Source organism: Canis lupus, chromosome 16 (genome assembly GCF_011100685.1).
Source record: "Canis lupus familiaris isolate Mischka breed German Shepherd chromosome 16, alternate assembly UU_Cfam_GSD_1.0, whole genome shotgun sequence".
NCBI classification, from domain to species: Eukaryota; Metazoa; Chordata; class Mammalia; order Carnivora; family Canidae; genus Canis; species Canis lupus.
The window spans coordinates 47789965-47817577 of record NC_049237.1 but is presented as its reverse complement, the minus strand read 5'-3'; the positions used below and the strand labels follow the sequence as shown (position 1 = coordinate 47817577).

General features: G+C 36.7%; 1 long non-coding RNA gene across 1 annotated transcript in view; it reads right to left on the bottom strand.

Annotated features, from left to right (window-relative positions):
* Positions 1-27613, bottom strand: part of LOC111090347 — a 73505-nt gene that overhangs the window by 42889 nt on the left and 3003 nt on the right. Inside the window, exons 2-3 of the long non-coding RNA XR_005371653.1 lie at positions 23442-23507; positions 13103-13265 (exon numbers count right to left, since the gene is read on the bottom strand). This is a non-coding gene — a long non-coding RNA (uncharacterized LOC111090347). The remainder of the gene's footprint in view (positions 1-13102; positions 13266-23441; positions 23508-27613) is intronic.

Below are 27613 nucleotides of genomic sequence, written 5' to 3'. Positions count from 1 at the left end.
ATGAAAACACTGTAAAGCAATGAAAAAAAGGACTCCACAATTTGTTAATTGGGAAAGAATTCACAAAGAAGAGGCTATAGAAAAGTATGGCCCAATGGTAGCACAGATGGAATGAGAATAAAGCCTTCCAAGGTAAAAATGTAAATGAAATTGGCACTTAAATTAATGTGTATAATTTGGGAATAAATATGAGTTATATATCATGTGTTTATAAGGTTCTGTTATAATCCAGACCAGTTTCCAGAGTCTGAAGTTGGTGGTGTTAAAGTTGGCAAGTTGCTCTTATTTTCCAGGAAATAATCCAAAAGCATAAGAGAAAATGAGCAAAAAATAAAAATGTGTGTGTGGTGTGTGTGTGTGTGAGAGAGAGAGAGAGAGAGAAATTAGGAGACAGCAGAAATGCCAGATCACAAAATAGAAGAGGGACTCTGAAAAGCAGTAAGGATCAATGAGCTAAGAGCATGGAAGCATATAGAGAGAAAATGCAATCAAAGGGTCATAAAGCCAGCAAACTATACTATCATCATGAAGCACAAAACTTAAATCCTTTGTTTGCAACAGTGGGAATAGGATACATGCACTGATGGGGTAAGTTCTCATGGGGGAAGCAGTCTGTCTCTGTAGCAACAGGAGAAAAGATTTGGTATTTGAAAAAAAAACTCTCCCAAACCTACAGACAAAACTGTAGGTTGTAAGAGTGGGGGAGGAACCCAAATCATGTTCCTCCCCAACCCAAATCATGTTCCTGATCTGGGTTCCTCCCCAATATAACGTCCTAAAAATAGCTGGTCCAGGAATAATTTGTTTCAGAGATGAGTAAGCAAAAAAAAAAAGAAACTGTACAGGAACTATGAAAGCATACTTCAAGGAAAGAAAAAAAGTAAATAGGTGTTGAGGAGAAACAAATTAAAAAAAAACTAGTAGTCAACAACCACAAAAGAAAAATATTTCCATAGAATTGCTGAAAATTGGGACCATTGTATTACTTCATGAATTCAAAACAACAACTTTGAAAAGGCAATTAGTCCTTTGAAGCAGGAGCTCAAAGCAGAGATGCAATAACGCAGGGGAGAAAGAATGAGGAATAGGACTATGTAAGACATAAACTGGCAAAATTCAGGGAACAAGTAAGTAGAAGAAAGAAGTAGAGTCATCATAAGAATGAAAGCAACCATTGCTTTCATGGAAGGAAATGGAAACAGTATTAGAAAGGGTTAGAGAGAGAAAAGGACATATGGGAAGAACAGAGAAAGGAGATTCACTGTAAGCAAACTGCAACGTCTGAAAAGGAAAGTTCAAATGGTTGAACAGGACGAATAATAACATTTCCAGAAAATATTTTTGAAATAAAATAAAGCTGGACTCAACATGTCAAAGAGCACAACATTCCAGGAAAACTAGATCCATAATACTAAGTATTTAGATATATCCTATTATTACTGACTTGAAAGGTTTAAAAAAGAATCCTCTGGGTGTCCAAGTAAAAAGATTAAGTCATTTATAAGCAAAATCTCAGAGTGGCCTCAGACTTCTTCATAGCAACAGTCAGCACTAGAAGATATTAAGAAGGAAATGTGACCTTGGGGTGCCAGGGTGGCCCAGTAAGGTAAGCATCCAATTGTTGATTTTGGCTCAGGTCATGATCTCAGAGAGGTGAGATCAAGCCCTGCATTGGGCTCTGCACTGGGCATGGAGCCTGCTTAAGATGCTTTCTCTTCTTCTGCCTCTCTACCCCCATTCTCTCTCCTTCTCTAAAAAATAAAATAAAATAAAATAAAATAAAATAAAATAAGAAGGAAATAGATTCTGATATAAAAGAAAAATACATTCAAGAACTCAAGGAATGTTGTCTCTATGAGCCCTTCATAAATAATATACGAGCGGAAAATTTAACCAGCAAGAGATAACTGGGAAATCTAGGACATAAATGTTGGCAGTGATTATTGACTTTGTTTAACAGTATAACAGAGATTAAAGCAAACTTGAAGATTAAAGTGACAGAAAAGAAAGTAAATATTATATTTTGTGATAATATAGAAATGATAAAATTAATAAAATTTTGGGCAGAAGCTGAGTAAGAAGGTAGGTAGTAATAAGTAGGCAAATTTCTTCATCCTTAATGGATGGGATCACAGGTCACCATTTAAGGTTGGCGAATCAAATAATAGTGTTCTTTTTTTCAAGTAGTGAGAAAGATACTCACTGAAATTTGGGAATTGTATGCATATTCAATAATCAACTAAATTTGGGAATAGTATATAAAATAGTGTGATGGTTAATTTTATCCAGTCAACTTGCCTGGGCCATGGGGCTCAGATATTTGGTTAAATATTGTTCTGGATGGGCAATCAGGGGGGTCAGTCGGTTGAACATCCAACTCTTGATTTCAGCTCATCAGGTTATGATCTCAAGATTGTGAGATCAAGCCCTGAGTTGGGCTCTGTCCTGCGCATGGAGCCTGCTTAAGATTCTCTCCCTCTCCTTCTACCCCTCCATACTCTGCCTCCCTCTCTAAAACAAAAAACAAGCAACAACAACAACAACAACAACAACAAAAAACACTGTCCTGGTTGTCTCTGTGAGGGTGTTTCTGGATAAGAATAATATCTGCATTGGTATACTGAGAAAACAGATGGTTCTCCCCACTGGGGGTGGGCTTCATCTAATCTATTGAAAGCCTGAATAGAACAAAAAGGTAGAAGAAGATAGAATTTGCTGTTTTTGCCTGACTATATTGGAGCTAGGACATCAATTTTATGCCTTCAGAATCAGACTTTGATTAGAGCTTATACCACTGGCTCTCCTTGCTCTCAGATCTTCAGACTAATGACTAGAATGTACCTCTGGCTCTCCTGGCTCTCCAGCTTGCTGACTGTAGATTTGGGACTTCTCAGCCTCCAAAGCCATATGAGCCAATTCCTTTCAACAAATTTCTTTGTATGTGTGTATATACATACACACACATATTACCTTTTTAAAGAAAACAGTTTTCAGACTGAAATCACAAAGCAAAATATAAGTCTATGTGGCATTTAGGAGACATGACTAAAACAAAATTATGCAGAACGTTTGAAAATAAAGGGATAAGCAAAAATATATCAATAAAAGTAAAAAAAAAAAAACATTAAATGAGGTACCGTGTAGAAGTGCTTACATTGCTTTGCACATAGAAAGTACTATTAAAATGATGACACAGGATGCCAGGGTAGCTCAGTTAGTTAAGCATCTGTCTTCGGCTCAGGTCATGAGCCAGGTTCCTGAGCAAGGAAGCCCTTGCTCAGCGGGGGTGGGGAGGAAGGGGGAGTCTGCTTCTCCGTCTTCCTTTGCCCCTCCCCCTTGCTTGTGTTCTCTTTCTCTCAAATAAATACGTAAAATCTTTTAAAAAAATGATAACAAAAAATAAACTACCCAAGAAAGCTGGGGTTGAGATGTTATCAGACAAGAATGCAGGTGAGACCAGGAATAGCCTGCTCAAAAGGAAAGATATATTTTAAACCTTATCTGGTGACCTATTCTCAAACTAAAAGACAGGAAAATGAAAAATCTTTCTCTAAGACAGGAATTCAGATAAATATACCATGCATTAATTCAACTTGGAATAGTGTTAGCTGTTGTTTGCCTTGAATAGAAACAACTTGGTTAATGTCACCCATCCATATATCCATGCATGTATACTAACTACTCTGGTATAGAGCTATGGCTTCAGCTACATTCAAAATTTTCTTCTTTTTATCCTAAAAATAACTCTTTCATCAGTAACTCTTTGATGGTTTTTGCCAGAGACAACGAAATATGAACTCTGTCTTAATTTTTTTCTTCTACTGCATACAGGAAGAGTTCCTGGTCTATTAGCAATTCTAGAGCATTCCTATATCTGTATCCAGGCTGATCACAGCCTCTGGCTTCCCTGCTAGATTGCTGTGCTCTAATACAAGTCTGTAAGGCAACGCCAACACCCTCCACACATAAGAAAGCCCCTGCAAAAACCAAGTACAATAACTGCTTCAGTCTTTTTCAAATGTTGGAGCTTTCCTCTGTCTTTGGACAGAAGGCCAACAACAGACAGAAAGGAACACAGTCTTGTATATATCCAAAGTGGTTTTGAATTCATTTCAGTCCACACTTAAATGTCTTCTACTATCACAAAGCAATGCAGGGAATGAATAAAAACAAACTTTGAAAGAAACTGGAGTCTCTAAGATTGATATTGGGGTATTCTGATTGATTCAAGGCCTGTTAGTTCATATCCTATGGGTCTCAATTCATAAGGCACTTCCTGAGAGAGGCCTTCCTTGGCCACCATCATAAAGTAGTTTCCACCAACTGCATTGTCTTTGGATGGTTTCTCAACTGGAATGCCAGGAAGCCCCAGGTTCTATAGGATGTAGCTAGGGGTTCTACAAGACCCTGTGACCAAAACAAAACATTTGTTTGAACTTTGCATGCCATGCAACGTTAGCACTTATAATGCTCAATTGTCCTATTAATTTCATTGGAAGGCAGGGCACAGTGGAACAATTCTCATTTCGTTGAGTCCATTCTCTGTTTTGGACACCAGATAAGGGAGTCTGTTGATAATTTGATAATCAGTAGGCACTACTGCAGCAGGGCAGTAGGGTGAGGGGAAGACGGTAGGCTGCTGACACCAATCAGCTTCTCAGTCTCCCCTTGTATGCCACTAAGTGATGGGAGTGAATAAGCCTACTGGTGAGATGTTTCTTCTAAAGAAGGAATTTTTGATGGCCAACAGACACATGAAAAATGCTCAACATGACTTGGCATCAGGGAAACACAAATCAAAACCACAATGAGATACCACCTCACACAGGTCAGAATGGCTAAAATTAACAAGTCAGGAAACGACAGATGTTGGCAAGGATGCAGAGAAAGGGGAACCCTCATACACTGTTGGTGGGAATGTAAGCTGTTATAGCCACTCTGGAGGTTCCTCAAGAAGTTTAAAAAAGAGCTACCCTATGAACTAGGAATTGCGCTACTAGGTATTTACCCCAAAAGTACAAGTGTAGTGATCCGAAGGGCCACCTGCACCTGAATGTTTATAGCAGCAATGCCCACAATAGCCCAACTATGGAAGGAGCCCAGATGTCCATCAACAGAGGAATGGATAAAGCAGATGTGGTGTATATACAATGGAATATTACTCAGCCATCAAAAAGATGAAATCTTGCCATTTGCAATGTTGCGGATGGAACTGGAGGGTATTATGCTAAGTGAAATAAGTCAATTAGAGAAAGACAATTATCATATGATCTCACTCATATGTGGAATTTGGGAGACAAAACAGGATCATAGGGGAAGGGAGGAAAAAAAAACAGTCTCTTAATCATAGGAAACAAACTGAGGGTCACTGGATGGGAGAGGGGTGGGGGGAGGCAGTAACTGGGTGGTGGGACATTAAGGAGGGCATATGATGTGGTGAGCACTGGATCTGACCTCTACCTCTGAAACTAACAATATATTATTTGTTAATTAATTGAATTTAAATAAAAATACAATTAAAGATAAAGAAGGAATCTTTTGATGCGCAGTGACTCAGCTGCCCAGCCCTGCTGCTTTGGTGATGTAGATTGTGCAGGGTGGAAGTGAATTATTAATTTTTTTTTTGCTTGTGATTATCTAGGTTTTTTTTTATTATGCCCTCTGTTTTGTATCTGTTAACTTTTTTTAAAAGATTTTAATTATTTATTCATGAGAGACACAGAGAGAGAAGTAGAGACAGAGACAGAGGGAGAAGCAGACTCCCTGCAGGGAGCCCAAAGCGGACCTCAATCCCAGGACCCCGGGATCATGCCTTGAGTCAAAGGCAGATGCTCAACCACTGAGCCACCCAGGTACCCTGTATTTGTTTGCTTTTTGTGTTACAGCCCAATGTAGCAATTTTTTTTTAGCAAAATACATGGGACTGAAGAACATTCTAGGTTTACACTGAAGACAGTTCTGAATAAGGCTTATTACAACTTTCTGGGTCATTTCACCACACACTAGTAAAATGGAGAATACACAAAAAAGTAACAGTGAAAGTTACTTATCAGTGGACTTTAGGTAGGCTGGCAACCCAAGTTGGCCTCTCTGTGTGTTGTCAAACAACCTAAAAACCTAGCAGTGGCTCCAAACAAATGGAATAGTACTTAACTACACATCACAGCTCTTTGAAAGGTCCTGGCAATGTCACAACTTGCTTCTTTCTTTACAGACAGGTGCTGAGGTAATAAATGTACGGAGATGAAATGCCAAAGGTTCGGAATGACTTTACAAAAAATCGTAAACTGCATTTAAACAAACCCCAGTTCACTTGAGGATGTTCTCAACACTGAAAACCTGGACAGAGGCACATAAATCTGGTACATAGAGAAATCCGGTGGCTTGACAGAAGGAGAGTTCTCGATCTGGTTGTTTGAGCTAAAAGGTGACTTGCAAGGAATTCCTTTGAGAAAACAGTAAGACAGATTTCTGAGTGCTTTGAAGACAGAGATTGTCAGCACTCTATCACATGAACTAGTTGAACATGTATCTACCAAGGCCTGGAGAAAATGTTTGACTTCAAGCTGTAAGATTCTTGGATTTAAAAAGAAACTGAGTTTTTGGGAAAATCACACTGATCAGGAAAACCTTTAAATGTTTCCATGCTGTTTGGCCTTAAAAAATATTTCTGCTAGGGACGCCTAGGTGGCTCAATGGTTGAGCATCTGCCTTCTGCTCAGGTCATGATCCTGGCGTCCTGGGTTTGAATCCTACCTCGGCGGGGGGGTGTCCCTGCTCAGCAGGGAGCCTGCTTCTCCCTCTGCCTGTGTCTCTGCCCCTCCCTCTGTGTCTCTCATGAATAAATAAAATCTTTAAAAAATATATTCTGAAACTAAAAGTAAGGACTAAAATTTGCTTCTTTAAAGGAATCCTCTGCTTATTTTTGTTTGTACAAATACTTGATGCTGGGGTGAATTTGAAATATGTCCCCATGGATTTCATTTTCATTTGGAATGGGACCATTTCTGTCCTTGTTCTTGATGCTTGTTAAAGTTTTAAAATGGGGAAGGATTACTCTTGCACATAGCCATATTATATAACACATACTATACTTTATTACCCTCTCACATGGTAGAGGTTTTTAATAAGAGTTGTAGACCAACTTAGATGAGGTGAAAAAAAAATCGAGTATGAAATTTAAAAGACGAAAAAATGTGTTTATTCTGCTCACAATACTGTTATCCTGTAATATCCTTAACATCTCCTGTGAGGGAGGAAAACCATAAGTCAATCATAGAAGCTCAGGACCAGCCAGTAGCATTGCCTGGGAAGGTTCAGGTTTAGGTGAAATGTCCAAAGACAAGATGCTTGAGCCACCAGGGGGCAGCATGAGGGCACTGATTTCTTAGGAAATAAAAAGAAGGAAAAGGGAAATAAACATCTCATTCAACAAATATGTATTCAACATCCTATGTGCCAAACACCTACGCAGTTTACACTTACTGACAGATGGAATGGTGCTAACAGGTATCAAAAGCAAAGTTACTTACTTCCAATTTTACCTATAGTTTAGGGCAATAACATTCTCTCTGTCAAATGCCCTGTTGGGCCTTTTTAAAATATTGTGTTTTTCTCTTCTCACGTGAGGCCCATCCTTCTGTTATGAGTCTTTTGAGTGGATGATTGTACAGGTAAGGCTATGATCATTTCTAAGTGGAATAAAGAGATTGTCACTTTGGCCACTCCTTTCTTTTCCTTTTTTTTTTTTTTTTTTTTTTTTTTTGGGAGAGAGCACTTGCAGTGATGGGAGGGTGGGGGTCAAGGGGAGGGCAGAGAGAGAAAGAGAGAATCCCATCCTGAGAAGGTTCCACACCTAGTGTGAGCCTGATGTGGGGCTCCATCTCACAACTCTGATATCATGACCTGCACTCAAATCGAGAGTTGGAGCCCAACTGACTGAGCCACCCAGGCACCCCTTGGCCACTCCTTTCTTAAAATTATAGGCATCATTATAGACTTTTCTCCTATCAATGCCACCATAGAAATTTATTTATATATTTTTCCCTCTAGGCCTGCAAAGCCTGCATTATTTATCATAGGGTCCTTCATGGGAAACGTTTGCCAGCCCTTGATCTGACCCATCGTTATCTCTTCCTTGTACAGACTCAAAAGATTCCAGATGATGCACAATCTGGCTTCATTCTACTTCTTCAATGACCATGGCCTCTTTTCTCTTCTTCAAACTCATCAAATTCTTCTCCTCTTCAGAACTTTCATACTTGTTGTAGCCTTTCCCTAAGATGACTTTATAGGTTCATTCTCATCCTTTAGGTCTTATCTCAAATATCACTAATTAGAGTGAGGATTCCTTATCCTCAGTTGTTCTTGATCACAAAATCACTCTCTTTATTTCTTTCATAATTATCTCAATTATTTATCCTTTGCTTAGTCATTGGGTCTTTCCTTCACCAGAATGGAAGCTTTATGAGACCTGTCATCTTACTGTCTTGTTCATCAGTGACTGGCATGTAATAGGCACTCATTTTTTTTTTTTGGCACTCATTTTTTTTATTGTGGTAAATAAAGTACACATAACAGAAAATTTACTGTTTTTTTAAAAATATTTTCCCCTTTTTAAAAAATATTTTATTTATCTATTCACGAGAGACACAAAGAGAGAGAGGAAGAGACATAGGCAGAGAGAGAAGCAGGCTCCATGCAGGGAGTCCGATGTGGGATTCGATCCTGGATCCCGGGATCACGCCCTGAGCCAAAGGCAGACGCTCAACTGCTGAGCCACTCAGGCATCCCATAAATTTACTGTTTTGAAGTGTACAATTCGGTGGCATTAAGTATATTCACATTGTTGCACAACTATCACTACCATTCATCTCCAGAACTTTGTCATCTCCATTGCTTCCACCACCAGCCCCTGGCAACCCCCATTCTACTTTCTGTCTCTATCAATTTGAGTACTCTAGGTAGCACCTATAAGTGGAATCATATGATATGTGTCCTTTTTATTTATTTATTTTTTTTGATATGTGTCCTTTTTATAACTGACTTCTTTCACTTACCATAATGTCTTCAAGGTTTTTCCATATTGTAGCAGGTGTCAGACTTTCCTTCCTTTTTTAAGACCAAATAATATTCCTTTGTATGATATACCATATTTTGTTGATCCATTCATCCATTAATGAACACCTAGGAAATTTTTAATTAAAAAAATAATCTTGAGGTGCCTGGGTAGCTCAGTGGTTGAGCATCTGCCTTCGGCTCAGGTTGTGATCCTGGGGTCCTGGGATTGAGTCCCATGTCGGCCTCCCCAGAGGGGAGGCCTGCTTTTCCCTCTGCCTATGTCTCTGCCTCTCTTTCTGTGTCTCTCATGAATAAATAAATAAAATATTTTAAAAAAAGAATCTTATCAGTAAGAAAGCATTCCCTGGGTCTCTTAAATTAAGTTTAACTGACCTTCACAATTACAGTTAATGTACAGTTTAGTCTATGCTTAGTTTTATATCTAAAACTCCCACTAGCAAAACTAAGAATAATCAGCCACAAACTCCTGATATTTTTTTTATAAGACCAACATTAGAAAGCACTGCAGCAAGCAGCTTTTTTTTTCTTTCCATTTTTTATTATGGAATGTATCACACATACATAAAAGTAAACAAAATAATCTAATAAATTCCCATATAATCATCACTCAGCTTAACAATTACCAGCTCATTGCCAACTGTATTTTGTCATAACTTCATCTACTAATCTATTTCCTATATCATCATGAGGTAAATAATTTTGTCTATAAATATTTCAATTGTTTCCCTAAAAGATAAGTAAAGGATTTTGATTTCTTAACATTTTATTAGAAAGATATTTTTCTGCTTTGTTTATAGTGGTATCAGATACATATCTGTAACTTTGTTATATAATTTGATGGAAAGCACTCCTTAATAAAACACATTTTAAATTGAATATTTTAAAAGGATGTATAAATGTCTGATTATTTCAAGAATGCAAACCCTGAAGGAAAATATTTGCCAACATTTAGCCACAAACAAAAATAAAAAATGTTGGGCTAAAAGGTGACTATACTTCTTCAAGTAACTGGCACCCAGGAAAGGAAACCAGATACTAAGTCAATGGTTCTCTTCTTTAGTGAGTAAAAGAATCATGGGGAGCTTGTTCAAAAAGAAGATTCTAGGGCCCTACTTCTGTAGATTTCTGATTTAGGACTGGGCTGAGATCTAGAAACGTGTATTTCTAATAATTACTGGAGATAATTCTGATGAAGGGCATCCAAGATGGCCTAAGAACCCTATTTCTAACTTTAGGACTCATTTGCCTCCACAGCTTTGCCATTTAACATTGGTGCCTTTTTGTATTCCCTTCAGCGAAGTTTTTCAGGTACTGACCAAATAAATGTACCATAATCTAGCATTTCTCCTCCTTTTAATTCTCTACTTGAATGATATACATTTTCTCCACAGGTTTATACATGATCATATATGGTTCTATTGTCTCACTTGTGAGCATGATTTGTGTTCATGGGCTTTGGAAATTTGATTTCTCTATTGGTTTCCAGAACAACGATCTTGGTAAATCAGGATGACATTGACCTGAGCAACTTACTACATGAATAAGAACATATTATCTGTTTTGGTAATATTCATAAGTTCTTTTAATCAGACTATGTTTATTGTTATAGTAGAAACGCATGCAACTTGGCTCAATTTTCTTAATTTAAAAACTGTACCTAAATCAGCAATGCTTTTTATTACTTAACAGCAATCTTCTTAGAAAATCATTTCATAAATGAGTGGGAAATATCAGAAAGGGAGACAGAACATGAGAGACTCCTAACTCTGGGAAACGAACTAGGGGTGGTGGAAGGGGAGGTGGGCAGGGGGTGGGGGTGACTGGGTGATGGGCACTGAGGGGGGCACTTGATGGGACGAGCACTGGGTGTTATTCTGTATGTTGGCAAATTGAACACCAATAAAAAATAAATTTATAAAAAAAAAGAAAATGATTTCATGCTACCTAATTAAAATTTCAATTTCACAGTGTTGGAGCCAAGGCCAATGGAAAAACTGAAAGAATAAGTGGCCTAAACATGAGAAAAATGTAATAGAGAAAATTAAAGAATAAAGAGAAGCTTAATTTCAGTTATTTACATAATCACTGGCAGTGGTAAATTGAAGAGGATCAGAATGTGCCACCCTAAAATATGCCACTTTGACATAAGGATTATTTTGAACTGATGACAATGGATAAACAGTGGACACAAAACAAACCCTTTACTCTCCCACTTTCTGCCTAAAAGCCCGGCATAAATTTTCCTTTGTGAAGGTGTCTTCTTCTCTTGTACCAGAAAGGGAAAAATCTTTATCACAGGAGAAGGAGATGAGTCCGCATAAACAAAACCATACTAAACAACCCTATCTTCCTGTAGTTTCCCTATAGATTTACCTCCCCACAGTTTACCAAACCTCTTTTACTTTGTTTTGTCACTTCTCTACAATTCATTACGTTGGCTTAAGGTTGTATATAAGCCCCCCTGAGTCTAACTACTTCTTTGGATCCTCATTTTATGTGAAGCCCACAATGCACATTAAAAAAAAATTGAAATATAAAACATTTCTCCTGTGAATGTTTTTAAATCTAATTCGCATGCTCCAGACATGAGCCTAAGAGTGTAGAGGAAAGTTTTTCCTCCCCTACATAATTATTTAAGAACTTAATCCACTAGCATTTGTTCACAGTTTTCCTTTAACTATGAAGGAATAGTGGTATAGTAGAAAGAACTCTGAAGTCAGACTAACCTGGATTGAAATCTTGAGTCTACCATTTAATGTATGACCTCGGGCAAGTTATTTAAATACTGTACCTCGGGGCGCCTGGGTGGCTCAGCTCCTTAAGTTTAAGCAACTGCCTTTGGCTCAGATCATGATCCTAGGGTCCTCAGATTGAGCCCTGCATCTGGCCCCCTGCTTGGTGGGGAGACTGCTTCTCCCCCTTCCTCTGCTGCTCGCCCTGCTTGTACTCTCTCTCTCTCTCTGCCAAATAAAAAATAAATAAATAAATAAATAAATAAATAAATAAATAAATAAATAAATCTTTCAATGCTGTACTTCAATTTCTACATCTATAAAACAAAGATAAGGGCCAACCTAATGTAATTGCTGTAAGAGTTAAATAAGATGAAATACACGAAATAATTTGCACAAAGTAGAACTTTGGTAACATTTAGTTCCTCTAAATTTTGATGCATATCTCTGTTGTTAAAGTAAAGATCATTGGGAAGAGATAAGAGTTTAGGAAGCAGGATGGATAGAATATGAATCTTGAGTTTTTCTCTCTTTTTCTAGGTGGGGCTGCCATTAAAATACCTAGATGTCCCACTGTGTTAGCTGGCAGTCTCGGTTCAAAGAACTTTGTAACTGAAAGAGGGATTTGAGAAAAATTCAAGATCCCAAAGCACAGAAGAAAAGCACCTACCACTGTGGGTATTGCTGAATGATTCAGAAGATGGAAGGAAGGAAGGGAAAGAGATTATCGACATGTAGCAAGAGCTTTTATGCAATAGTCCTGCTTAAAGGGGCCTCTATTAAGAAAATAATTTGAAATACATAAAATTAATTAAGCACATAGATGATTATCTCAATCTGATGAGACAGGAAAAGCTTAAAACAACCTGAATGAGCAAAAATTATAAAGTACTTATAGTATTTTCACATGATAAAACATTACTTAGTCAATATAAACCATGCAAAGCAGTATATACATTATCAGCTCAAGTATGTAAAAAAAAAAGTACACAAAAAAAAAAAAGAAAAAAAAAAAGTACACAGATGAAAAAAAACTAGACAGATAAACAAGACCATTTTAAAAGTACTTAACTTTGAGTTAGATTGTAAATCTGGGATTTCAATTTTCTTTTTTTTCTTTCTTTTTTTTTTTTTTTTTTTTTTGGATTTCAATTTTCTTTTCAGTGCTGCCTAGTTTTAAAATTTCTACCTTTAACCAATGTCATTTTTATAACTCCACCTCTCTTAAAAAAACAAAAACCCACCACCACCACAAAAATTGTTCAAAACCCTTATGAATGGAAAAATACCTGTAGGGATGGCATTCTTTGATCTTGATTAAAAGGAGGTCTAATCACTTCAGGTTTCAGGTTTGTAGGTGGCAAGATGGAGATTTCTGTATGTCACGTAGAGCCTGAGATCCGTGTTTTATCCAGTGTGAGAGAGCCTCCTCTGACCCCATGTGGAGAAGGCCTGCAAAAGAGAGTCAACGCCCCATCAATAGTAGATTTAGATGAACTGGAGCCAAAAAGCCCTCAACTGAAGACTCCATATTCTGTATCTCAAAGTATGGAAGGGAGAATCCTGGCTTTGACTTTGGGGGTTAGTTACCAATACTCTACATTACTGTAAAAGACCTTGATATGACTATTATAGAACATTTGATTTTGAACACGACTGTGTTCATATGTTTGATCATAAGTGATTTAAGTCTGATAACTACATCAGATGACTTCTCATTCCCTGAACCTGGCAAGAATTTAAAACTGTTTCATTCTATAGCAGGTGATTTTGTCCTTCAGAGATCACTGCTAGGAATATGTGACTGTATTTCCCATGACTCAGGAAATGTATTTTCCTCCTGTTCATATTTCCACCTTTCTTAGGGTCTTCCATGGTCCACTCCACAAGGACTTCTTTTCTGGAGTTCCATTGCTTGTCTTGGTCAAGATGTTATTTATTTTATTTTATTTTTTTGGTAATCTCCACATCCAACATGGGGCTTGAACTCACAACCTGGAGATCAAGAGTCAGACTCTTCTGACTGAGCCAGCCAGGTGCCCCGATTAGGATTTTAAATAACTGCAGGCTCTATGGTCCTCCTCTGATCCACAGGAAATATTAAAATACCTGTAGGCCAGACAAACTCAAGAGTGGCAGGCTGATCCCAAAGTATCAACAACTCCTCTTCATTCCTGCCTTCTTAAGGAACTAGCTATCTCTTCTTTGTCTTTTAGATTTTTCTAGGTGAGAATCAGTAAATCCCTCTCTCTTGACCTTAAGTATTCCCTGCCCTCTCTCTCTGAATGACTCCACAGCATAGCCATTTCTAAAGTAATCTTCACAAATCTTTTGACCCCTTTAGATCTTAAACTATGCTGAAATTTTGGCATGGTGGTCTGTTTATAATAAAACATATAAGGAATTCTTCCCTCTGCTGAAATTTTCACAGAAGAGTTCCATTTAAATATTCTATTATGGGGATGTCTGGGTGGCTCAGTCAGTTAAGTGTCTGCCTTTGGCTCAGGTCATGATCTCCAGGTCCTGGGATGGAGCCCACACATTGGGCTTCCTGCTCAGCAGGGAGTCTGCTTCTCTCTCCCTCTCCCTTTGTCAGTCCCCACTACTCATTGTCTTTCTCAAACAAATAAAATATTTTAAAAAAAACATTCCATCCATTATGTATATACCTGTATTGCATAGAAAATTTTGGGGAACCCTGGTGAGAAATTGGCTTTCTCTGGGAAGAGATGCTGGGAGGAAGGGTCAGGAAGCTATAATTCTATTCACTGTATATCCCTTTTTACTATTTCGATTTATTACACACATGTATCTTTTTGTTAATATTCAATTTTTTAAAAATTTAGAAATAAAGAGGAGGCAAGAAATCCTGCATATATGAATATTACTATCATGTTCATGGGGACAACTTATCATTGTAAAATTGTTCAGTCCCCCAAAATTAATCTATAAATTTATTGCAATTCCAAGCAAATAGGTGTCACTTAAAGAAAATGATAATCATAAAAGTCTAAATTGATACAACAAAATAGAAGGAGTATTTGTAGTAAAAGATTCTTTTAATTTATGTCAGGATAATGGGAGGACTTTTATTAGAAACCAGAATACGTATCTCCACTATCGAGTGGTTATTTGACCTCAGACTAGTATCTAGCCTAATATTCAATCTCTTTAAGCCTATTCCATCCCTGTGAAATACTGTCTACTTTAGTGTCGGCGTGAAAAATATGCCTGAAAACACTTTGTGAAATATAGAATGTTATAAACAAATATCTAAGGATTTACTAAAACTATTTTTTGATGTAACATAGCAGCTTCCCTAATAATTTTTTAAATGGGTTTATAATAACTGAATTTATACATAATTAAAAGGGAAATATGTTATACACAGAAAAATCTATTTCTGGGCCAATTACTTTCAGGCAATTACTTTCAGGGGATAGAATAAATATATATTAGAAGATTCTGAAGATTTTAAAAATAGGAATGATAGTTGGCTATGAGCAGCCCCTATCTGCCCTTTAGAATAAATTCATTACTTCTTTCAGAGAGAAATGTTCAGTTTCAAAATAAATGTTATTTATAACAATACAAAGTAGCTCAAATTTAGAAAAATTTTATTTATCTTTAAGAGATTTTATTTATTTATTTGAGAGAGAGAGAGAATGGGGGGAGTGACAGAGGCAGAGAATCTCCAGCAGACTCCTTGCTGAGCACAAGCCCTACATAAGGCTTGATCTCAACACCCTGAGATCATGACCTGAGTGGAAACCAAGAGTTGGATGCTTAACCAACTGAGCCACCCAGGTGCCCCCTCAAATTTAGAAAAAGTTTAAATGTAGTCAGCCAAAGAGGAATGGAAATCTAAACTTGTAAATAAAAATATGATTCAACAAAAGGAAGGACATTCAAATTCACCATAAAATTTTTTAACTCCATTCTTGTAGTTTTTGGTCAGTTAGGTGTTAGGCGGTTGATGGGACTGCTCAGATCTTGTCTTTACTGATTCTTTTTTCCTTCCTTCCTTCCTTCCTTCCTTCCTTCCTTCCTTCCTTCCTTCCTTCCTTCCTTCCTTCCTTCCTCCCTTCCTACCTTCTTTCCCTTTCCTTTTCTTTCCTGTTCTATAAGTTCCAGAGGAAGAGATGTTAAAATTACCAACTATGATTATGAAATTGTCTATTTCTCCCCTTAATTTGGTCCATTTTTGCTTCGTGTATTTTGAAGCTCTGTTATTGAGTGCATATACACTTAAAATTCTTTGTGATGTATTGACCATTTTATGATTATCAATTTATCTCTGATGATTCTTTGTCTGGAAATCTACTTTATATGATATATAGGCACTCCAGCCCTCTTATGTTTATGCTTATACTTTGTGTATATCTTTTTCTATCCACTTAATTTTAACCCATCTGTGCTTTTATATTTAAATTGCATCAGTGGCAGGCAGCATATAATTGAGTCTTACTTTTTTTTTTTTTTTTAGAGGTGGAGGGAGTGGCAGGAGGAGAGGGAGAAAATCTTTTTTTTATATAAATTTATTTTTTATTGGTGTTCAATTTGCCAACATATAGAACAACACCCAGTGCTCATCCCATCAAGTGCCCCCCTCAGTGCCCATCACCCAGTCACCCCCAGAGAGAGAGAATCTTAAGCAGGCTCCACACGCATTGCGGAGCCCAACCCAGGGCTCAATATCACGACTTTTGAGATCATGACCTGAGTTGACAAGAGTCAGGTGCTTAACTGACTGAGCCACCCAGGCACTGGAGTCTTACTTTTTAATGCATCCTGATCACCCTTGCCCTTGAGTGTTTAGCCCACTTACATTTTTTCTAAGATTTTATTTATTTGGGAGAGGGAAAGAAGGAGAGAGAGGGCACAAGTGTGGGGAGGGGCAGAAGGAGAGGGAGAAGCAGTCTCACCGCTGAGCAGGAAGCCCGAGGTGGGGCTTGATCCCAGGACCTCAAGATCATGACCTGAGTCGAAGGCAGACACTGAACCGACTGAGTCACACAGGTTCCCCTAGCCCATTTACTTTTAATGTAATTATTGATATGGGTGATATGAAGGTCTATGATTTTATTATTATTTTATCTGTTCCATCTGGGTTTTGTTTTTGTTTTTTGCTCCCATGTTATTCCTTTCTTGATTTCTTTGGTATTAATTGAATAATTTTTAGAATTCCATTTTAATTTTAGCAAAACCTCTGAGAGTTTTTTTTAATGGTTGCCCTAGGGATTGAAATACACATCCTTAACTTTTCAGTATTTTTAAAGTTAATATTGAATCTCTTCACCTAAAATACAAGAACTTTGCATCCCACCCATACCTTTACTTGCCCTATGTATAACATCTACATATATTATAAACCCTATTATATAGTTACACTTTTTGTTTTAAACCTATATATTTTGGGCAGCCCGGATGGCTCAGCGGCTTAGCACCACCTTCAGCCCAGGGCGTGATCTGGAGACCTGAGATGGAGTCCCACGTCGGGCTCCCTGCATGGAGCCTGCTTCTCCTTCTGCCTGTGTTTCTGCCTCTCTCTCTCTTTGTGTCTCTCATGAATAAATAAATAAAATCTTAAAAAAAAGAAACCCTATATATTTTAAAGAAATCATGACCAAAAAATCTTTTTATATTTACTTTTCTGGTGCTCTTCATTCCTTCTCTGAACATTCAGGTTTCTGTCTAGTATTATTTCCTTTATGTCTAAAGAACTTTATTTAACATTCTTTATAGTACAGGCCTGCTGGTGACAAATTCTCTTAGTTTTCTTTTAAATAAAAACATCTTTAATTTGCCTTCATTCTTGAAGGATATTTTAATTTCATCTTGAAAAATATTTTGAGAGACAGAATTCTGAGTTGACGTTTTTCTTTTTCTTTTAGCACTTATTTAAAAAAGCCATTTTTCTTGATTCTGATGAGAAGTCAGTAGTAGTTCAAATCTTTGTTTTCATTTAATCTTTTCTCTGGCTACTTTCAAAATTTTCTCTTTGCTTTTGCTTTTTTAGCAGTTTGCTGTGCCTAGATGCGATTTTCATTATGGTCTGCTTGTGCTTCAGTGAGCTGCTTGAATCTGGTGGTAGTTTATGTCTTTCACCAAATTTCGGACAATTTTAGCCACATTCCTTCAAAAAGATTTTATGGCCCATTCTCTCTCTCTTTTCCTTCTGTAACTCTATATATTAGATCTTGAAGGTCCCTGAGGTACTATTCATTATTTATTTTACAGTATTTTTTCCTTTCAGATCTTCAGATTGAATACTTTCTATGGATTTACCTTCAAATTCACAGGTGCTTTATAATTTCACTCTGATCTTAAGGTTATCAAGTGAAAATTTTAGTTCAGATATACCATTTCAGTTATAGAATTACCTTTTGGTTCTTCTTGAATTTTTTTCCTCTTCTGAGATTTCCCATATTTCCATTAATTTTGAGTATATTTTCTCTTAAGTCCTTGAAGCATAGTTCTAACAGCTGCTTTAAAATCCCTACCTCTAATTCCAACATCTGGTTCATCTTGGAGCTGATATCTATGTGTCGACTTTTGGGTCACATTTTCTTATCTCTCCATATGTCTAGTAATCTTAGATATTATCCTGGACATGGTGAATGATGTACTTTAGAGATGCTTGGTTCTGTTATGTTTCTCTAAAGAGCAGTATTTTTTTTTTTTTTTTTGGTTTGTTTGTTTCAGCAGGTAGTTAACCTGGCTAAACTCAAACTCTGATGCAGTGCAGTTCTTTTAGCCTGATCTTGATCTGGGCTGCTTGGAGTCTACCCTGCACATGTGTCGCTTAAGAGTTAGCTAGAGATTTGAGAAGTTTCTGCAGACTTTAAGACTCCCTCTCTCTGGCTCTCTCCTTTCTGGGATGTCTCTCTTCCACTTTCCAATACTTTTTATTTGCCTCTTCATCTCATTGGTTAGGGAGGGAATAATTCCCATCCTATGTGCTATGACACCCAGGACTGGACAGATAAGATCAACAGCAGTTTACTAGTCGCATGTACTCACAGTCTGAGTGGAGGATACCAAACCCTGTGGAGGGCCATGTGGAAGTTATACTCTAGAGTTAAGTAACCAGGCACTGTGGGTGGAAAGTTTTTAATATCAAGGAGATGAAGTAGGCCCTGGTTCCCATGGAAGGATGTGATTGGTTTGTTTGAATAATTCCAAAAGTTTGCAGGGATAAGGAGGAAATATATGTGGTCCCCCAAGACAAGGAGGGTTATTTGGCTATCGGACCTTATCCACAGGAGCAGAGGGGGAAGGGACCTTGGACTTAGGCCATTCAAGACACTCTTGATCTTACCAGATGTCAAGACAGTATATGATATTAATTTTAGGCCTTATACCATATTCTGGTTGTCCTGGACTCCATTCTCTGGTTCATCAGGCCAATCTATCTAAGTTTTAGGCCATCCTACATGACTGGATGCTTCAGGCTAAAAGACATAAAAATAGGAAACTCCTGATGTGCCATTCCATTCTTCCAAGTGTTGACTTCCTTTGGGAGTTTGCCTTCTTTTGCTTGCTCCCCAGTGCCTTTTTTTTCTTTTAATATACGTGATCTGATAGGAGCTGTTTGGCCATTACCAGAAGCAGAGCTCTCAAAGTTAATTTTTTTTAAAGATTTTATTTATTTATTCATGAGAGACACACACAGAGAGAGGCAGAGACATAGGCCAAGGGAGAAGCAGGCTCCCTTCAAGGAGCCAGATACAGGACTCGATCCTGGATCCTGGGATCACGCTCTGGGCCAAAGGGAGACACTCAACCGCTGAGCCACCCAGGTGTCCCTCAAAGTTCATTCTTAATCTTTGGATGTAAGCAGTTTAAGTAAATAGCTGAAGAAACTATGAGATATTGTTTATTGATTAAAATGGGAATTGGTGTGGAGTTCTCAGAATGATATTCATTGCTGAAATAATTGAACTCAATCACTACATAAAATACTTACATTTTAATTTAGTACAAATTTTGATTCCACCCAAATAATTCAAACTTAAGTTCGACTCACTACTTATCAGCTAAAACCCAGAAAAAGTTCTTTCTTTTACATTTTTTATTTACTGCTGACGTATACATGGGGGAAAAAACAAAAGCTACTACTACTTGACAAGATGGTCCCATATTTATTCTTTTTTTTTTTTTTTCATATTTATTCTTAAATATACACCATATTTAAATCTTGGCTGACTCTTACCAATTTTAATCTTTTAATTTGCCTTGCTTCTATATTTACTTCTAATTTGCTTTTATTTATACTTATGCTTATAAGCATTTTCCCAACACTCTATCTTTGTCCTATATCCCTATAGAGACTATAAATGTCTTCTGGACATGAGCCAAAGACTTGATTTATTTAAATCTACACATGCAGATACATACTTACATCTGTTAATTTTTCCCCCCAGTAAATCCTACTAAGACTTGGATGGACAAATTGGGTTTTAAGTTTCTTCAGCACTTTGTATATCTAGTACTCCCAGAAGGGCTCACAAGACTCAATGAAGAGCATTTTATACAGATGACTAAAATTTATTACAGCAAATGGTAGACAGCAAAGGCAATGGGAAAAAGATCCATTGGTGGAGTCCAGAGAAATTCAGCATAGACTTCCAAAGTCCTTTGTCTGAAGCTCTACAGGAATTCTCTTTCTCTCTCTAGCAGCAAACTATAGGCATCTGTGGAATGCCTCTGCCAATGGAAACCCATTTGAGTTTCAGGGTCTAAGGCTTTTATGGAGGTCTATTAATATACGTATATTCTGCTATGCAATCAGCCATGGCAACTGAAACTTGGGACCCCAACAATGAAACCAAGTGCACACGTTTGTGCAAAGAAATTGCTCCAAGTGTATGTAACAAAATAATCATCATTAACATGAAAACACTCCAAGGGCCAAATTCACAGGGTTGGCCAAGAATCAATCATGGTTCCCTTGGAGACATGCAAGGAATAAGTAAATACCTGCCACATTAACTTTTTCCTCACAAAGGTCTTTTTTTTTGTTTGTTTTTTAAGGGTCTTTATATATATATATCCTTGCTATCATCTATTTCAATTCCTGGCTTACTAATAGAAATCATACAAAGCTAAGTCCTGGCATGTGGAATCATTTTTAAGACAACTGTATCTCTGGGACACTGGGGTGGCTCAGTGGTTGAGCATCTGCCTTTAGCTCAGGGTGCGATCCTGGGATCCTGGGATAGAGTCCCGCATTGGGCTCCCCGCAGGGAGCCTGCTTCTCCCTCTGCCTGTGTCTCTGCTTCTGTGTCTCTTTCATGAATAAATAAATAAAATCTTCAAAAAAAAAAAAAAAAAAAGACAACATATCTAAATCATTTCCTCTGGTCTCTCTACTCTTCCCAACACATTCCCAGACTCCAATTTCAAGAGCTGGCTGTTCTTTACAAACAAGTAAGCTACTTACAGGAAGCAATAACTTACGTTTTTTGACAGAGGAGGCCTAAGATCGATAGAGCCCAAAGATGTAAAAACTACAGTTATATCCTTGTATGGTTTAAATCTTTCTGCCACAAACCTGCTTTGCCTCCTGGAGGCAAATAGAAATATTTCATATAGCATTGCCTTGATCTGCTTATGGCCCAAGCAAAAATTCTAGATCACTTCTCTCCCATCCCCTAAATACAGTCACTAAAATCAGATGGTATTACCTCCTAGAAGTTTCCTGAATCTGTCTCGTGCTTTCCATATGACTGCATTTCCCTGTTAGTTGCTCCTTTCTTGCTCCCCCTTTCCTCTCCCTATAGGCCATTATTCATTACAGCAGTGCTGTCACTCTGATTCTTTTCTAGAAAGCAACATGTCATATGCTGAAGAATAGCTTTCTATTCTTATTCTATATAAGAGACCATCTCTTATATAAGGTATTGTAACCACTTAGGCCACTATGCTCAATTGTTTCCCTGTGTGTTATATATCTACTAATATCTATTTTATTAGAAAAAAATTAATTTCCATCCCAAATTGAAAGATATATCCAGTGGGATGGACTCAATTTCTTGGGAGTTCTTTGAAGCATGCAACAGAGCAAATAATAGCTGCTTCGTGTACATCATCCTCTCTTTGCTTTATGACATGTGGACTCTTCTCTCAATCTTTTCCCTTTCTCATCTGCTATGTTCAGATTCTTCTTGACTAGATACTTTTGTTAAATTTCAATCCTATAGAGAAGACCACAGCTCAATAAAAGTCCTTCAGGGAAGGACTCCTTTTGGATAGACATATTTCATAGGTCCTGCTTGAGATTGCAGGCAGAAGTAATAGATGGCATTAATATATAATATCGACCTAAATATGAATTTTCAAACATTCAATTCATTAAAATGATTAAAAAATTTAGTCTACCTTAACATAAAGTCCTCAAATGAGATCACACAAAGATTTCAAAAGCTCTTATGAAGTTGAGGGCTACATTGAATGAGAAAAAGGTTACATGGAACTTCTCTTAAACTGCTAAAAAAAAAAAAACCTTCACAAAAAAATGTGTTTCTGATGCAAAAACTGCTAAATTAATTCCTCCAGGGGGAAGTCTTCAAAAGTTTCAAATTTGCCAATTGCTTTTCTTGGTTTTAATTTACATAATAATATATAATGCAATAATAATACTGGTATGCCAAGTGCAGACAATATTAGCAAAAGTAGTAGAAACATTTTCACAAAGGTGAACTAAATCTAAGGGGGCCTGGGTGGCTCAGTCGATTAAGCATCCGACTCTTTTTTTTTGGCTCAGGTCATGATCTCAGGGTCTTGAGACTGAGTCCTTGTGTTGGGCTACACACTGGTCATGGAGCCTACTTAAGATTCTCTCTCTCCCTCTCCCTGTGTCCCTCTGCCCCCAAAAAAGTGAACGTAAATATTTAGATTATATGCTCCTTTCCTAGTAGGTAGTGTACATATGCATTTCGTTATTCCAGAATGTATAGCTTTTTTCTTATATTTAAAATAAAGTTTAGATTTTATTAAAGTAATACCTGTATCAAAAAATTTAAATGCACAGCATAATGCATAAACTTGTCCGAATTATGATGTTGTACACCTAAAACTAATGTAACATTGTGTCAATTATACTCAAATAAAAAATTTTAAATTAAAGTACAAAATAGTGTTTGTGAAAACTAAGTGTCCTTCCAACTCTAGATCCCCAGGCCCTAAGTTAGAGGCAACTAATATCAGTAAATATTGCTGGACTGTTCTTCCAGAGATATTTTACCTGAATATAAAAAGGTAGAGATGTTCTAAGATGTTATCATATAAGGAAGTCGCTAGGCTCTTTTGAAGTTATTTTTGAATCAGCATGCCAATTTTCAAAGATAAAGTTAGAGATACTATTAGCCCAACCCTGTATTACAACTGTCTTTTCATTACACATAAAAGTATCACAACTAGTTTCCATAGTTATAATTTATGTATCATGGTCCCTAAATTTTAATTTTAATGTACTACTACCATTAATGGCTTAAATAATCATTCCTTTCTCTGATTCTACTTTCCCATCATAGAAAGCTATTTAGCCTCTATTATATTCTATACAAATTTCCCCCTGCTTTTATGTCTTTGATTTTTTTTCATCCTTCTAATTCTAGTACTTACTTTTGCCAGATACCAGAAGAAAACATTTCTACTGTCACTTTCGGGGATTTCTTCAAAGTCTTCTCCCTGAAGATGACATTTCTGTGACCAAAGGATATCATGCTAAAGTATCTGGAATGTACACCACAGTTAAAACAAGCAAAAGAAACTAAACCTAGGCTGCAATTAGATGGACACACAACATATGTTTTCTCAAGGAGAACAAAACACTTGAGGGCATTCTACTAAATAAAAGAAAAACAGATAAATTATTTGTATTAAATAAATATTTTCAAAACTTGCATCTCTTATTTTATAAATGGCTAGTTTAAAATTACTTACAGCAAGTAAGTAAGATTTAAGCACAGTTTTCCAGAAACACATAGGGTGAGATATATGGGTTTGTATATGGAAGAGTATAGAGTGGGATGATCAGTAAAATAGATAAAGGTGATTAAGAGGTACAAAATTCCAGTTATAAGATAAATAACTCACAGAAATGAAAAGTACAGCATAGAGAATATGGTAAAAAAAAATGCTGTGATAACGTTGAGTGATAGATGATGACTATTGTGGTGCGCAGTGAGTAATGTATAGGATTGTTGAATCAATGTTGTACATCTGAAACCGGTAATATTGTATACTAATTATACTTCACTAAAAAATCAAACAAAATGCCTACCCCCAAAAGACACTAAAAAAAAAAGTCAGAGAACCTCAATTTATGGAAGTAAAACTGGATAAGCAATTTTTAAAAATTTGTCACCCTCAGAAGAGAAACCAATATTTACCAAAATGGTGCATTAAATTAATCATGCCAAGAGTGATTAATGGAACAGTAGCTCCAATAAAGCCTCATTAAATAATGAATTAGGAATAGGTCACAGGGATGAGGAGTTCAACATAGGGAACATGGTCAATAATAATTTAATAACTTTATATGGTAACAGATAGTGACTATACTTATCATGGTAAGGATTGCCTAATACTACTGTGGAAGCACTATGTTGTACACCTAAAACTATATAACATTGTATGCATACTTCAATTAAGAAAGAGACACACGAGAAAAAAAAAAGAGACACACGGAAAAAAACAATGAAAAAAATATTTAAATTAATAAAGCTAGAAACCTGTTCAATAAAATATATTCCATCTTCTTAAAAAATCAATGAGAGTTATTTATTTTTTATGAATTTTTTTAAAAAGATTTTATTTGAGAGAGAGAGAAAACAAGCAGAAGGGAGGCACACAGGGAGAGGGAGACGCAGACTCCCAGCTGAGCACAGAGCTCAGACCCAGCTTGATCCCAGGACCCTGAGATTATGACCTGAGCTGAAGGCAGATGCTTAACTGACTGAGCCACCCAGGCGTCCCTATTTTGTTTTTTAAAGATTTATTTATTTATTTATTTACTTATGTATTTGAGAGAGAGCAAAAGAGCACAAAGGGGAGGGTGTGGGGGAGGGAGAGGGAGAAGCATATTCCCCTCTGAGCAGGAAGCCTGATGAGGGGGCGCATCCCAGGACCCAGAGATCATGAACTGAGCGGAAGGCAGATGGTTCACTGATTGAGCCATCCAGGTACCCCGAGTTAGGATAATGTAAAAGGAAAAAAATATTTAGCAAAAGGCTCCTGGCTAGTAGTATTAATATTATTTATAAAAGATCATATTATTTCAGCTAGAACTGAAGGCATAAGGCATCTTTGTTGTCAATAATAGTCTAAAGAAAACATGGTTTCTAGTACTTTTGATTTTGTGATTATATTGAATATTATTGTTCAAGAAATTCTAAGTTCCCTTTAAAGGTAATTTTGTTAAATTTGCTGCAAGCCTTTTCAGGAAAAGTAATTTTATAATATCCTAAGTTCTTAATTTTTCACCCAATGGGTACTTTTGTCCTGTGTAATGATTATTGCCAGCCAGATAATAAAACAAAGAAATGTTTGTTTTACTCTTAAATTTCTAGGTGTACCCTTATTTCATAAATTGCAATGTAATCCTGGGCAAATTAATTAACTTCCCTGGGTTTCCAAACCATCATCTGTAAAAAAAAAAAAAATGTTGGTAGAGAGGTGGTCTATTAATAGGGACCCCTGAGCCCTTCCCCATCCCTACAGCCATGATGGTTATGATAAATTACTATCAGTGGTAGAGGTTTACCCAGCTTTTCAGTGAGGCTGCCTGTTACCTATTCTCTCTTCCTTTGGGGGAAATCATTGATCTGAGATTACTTTAAGCTAAAAAAAGTCTTTGAGTCTAGGCTGATCATGAGATTAAAAAATAACTGTCTGCAATACCTGTAATCTTGAAGTGCAATTTTTAATTTTCTGTTCCTGTATCTTTTATTTATTGAGCACTGTGCAGGGCTCCTGAATAAAATCATCATTTTGTGACGTTCTTAGTTTAAATATATATATATAGAAATATATGTGCGTGTATATATATATATAGGATGTACATAGGTACATATATAAAAATACATATTATATGCACACACACATATATTAGTATTCATCTAGGCTACCACAGCTTTCAAGTTTTTTCTTTCTTCTTCTTTTTTTTTAAAGTAGGCTCTAAGCCCAACATGGGGCTTGAGATGAAGAGTTGCTTGTTCTACCGACTGAGCCAACCAGGTGCTCCACTACCACAACTTCAAAACATTCCTGCCCTACTGCTTTTCTTTATCCATTTCATGAAATTAATAAGAAAATCTCTATGACAGATTAAGAGTAGCATCTGACAGGCATTGCGCCAAGCTTTAATCTCAAGATTTCAAAGAAGGTAAGACGTCAAACCTTCAGTTTACACATGATTTAGCTACTCCAAGATTCTCAGCTACTGTTGGGTTTACTGATTACCTGCAAAACCACTGTAAGATAAGATAATCAAAAAAAGATAACTCACTAAGACAAACTGGTATCATCAAGATATGCATTGGCATCTCTTATCACACTTATGGATCACAGTACACACTATTACACATTTGTGTAGACTGAACAATTTATACCTATAGATATCAACTATTTAATTTTGGACAAAATTTTAAGTTTCACAGCCAAAATTAGACAAGAATTTCAATTTTGAACATACAGTATAAATCTCTCTTCCCTAAAATTTAAACCCCTTCCCGTTTTTAGGAAACATAATTGCATAATTCAAACTCCTTCAATACTGTGACCTAGTTCCTCCTCTTGATGTTATAAACAGCTCATGTAACTATGGTAACCACCTAGGGAAAACTCAATGTTTTTCTGGTCAGCAATATGCAAAGTATACCATATGTGTTATTTTTTCTGAGATAACCAAAGTAGATAATGTGTGTTTGCTTTTTTTTTTCTTGGCTATGGGAATGATAGTTCATGATACTGAATTTTTTCTTTACTACAGTTCCAGTCATTCACAATCCCTTCATTTTTTTGCTGTGATCATCTTGCTGACAGTAGTCCTTCTAAATGCTGAACAATACTATAACCCATAGTGGGACTGACTGTATGCACTCAATTATAAATCTGTGCTGTCTACCTCATAAGCCAAATGTACAGACCAACCTTGCTCCTGTTTCTAATGTTCCACCTCAAGAATCTGGTATTTTAACTTCATCCTTTATTCCTAGCCAAAGTATTTCCTTAAAGCAAAGAAGCAAACTGTAATTATATCTTGAGGGTATACTTAGACTCTGAGAAAAGCTATCTCCAGTATTTTTTTTAAGATTTTATTTATTTATTCATGAGAGACATAGAGAGAGAAAGAGAAGCAGAGATACAGGCAGAAGGAGAAGCAGGCTCCATGCCGGGAGCCTGATGTGGGATTCGATCCCAGAACTCCAGGATCACACCCTGGGCCAAAGGCAGGCGCTAAACCTCTGAGCCACCTAGGGATCCCTGCTATCTCCAGTTTGTAGTGATTTTTATGTATCCTCCTTCTAGCTCTATTTTCTGTTTTTTAAAATACAATTAGTCTGGACTACTAATGCAATAAAGCAATTAAAAATACTTTAAAACTGACCTCAATGGAAATAAACTGTTTCTTCATTTTAGTTACCTATTGTACTAATGAGCTGATTTGAAATTTTCGGTATTTTCAGTACAACTTAAAATGTTTCCCTGGATCTTCCAGAACAAATTATAATCTAATAAAAACTCTTAGATTTGTAATGATTTACTTACGTGCATTAGGTACAATTAGATTT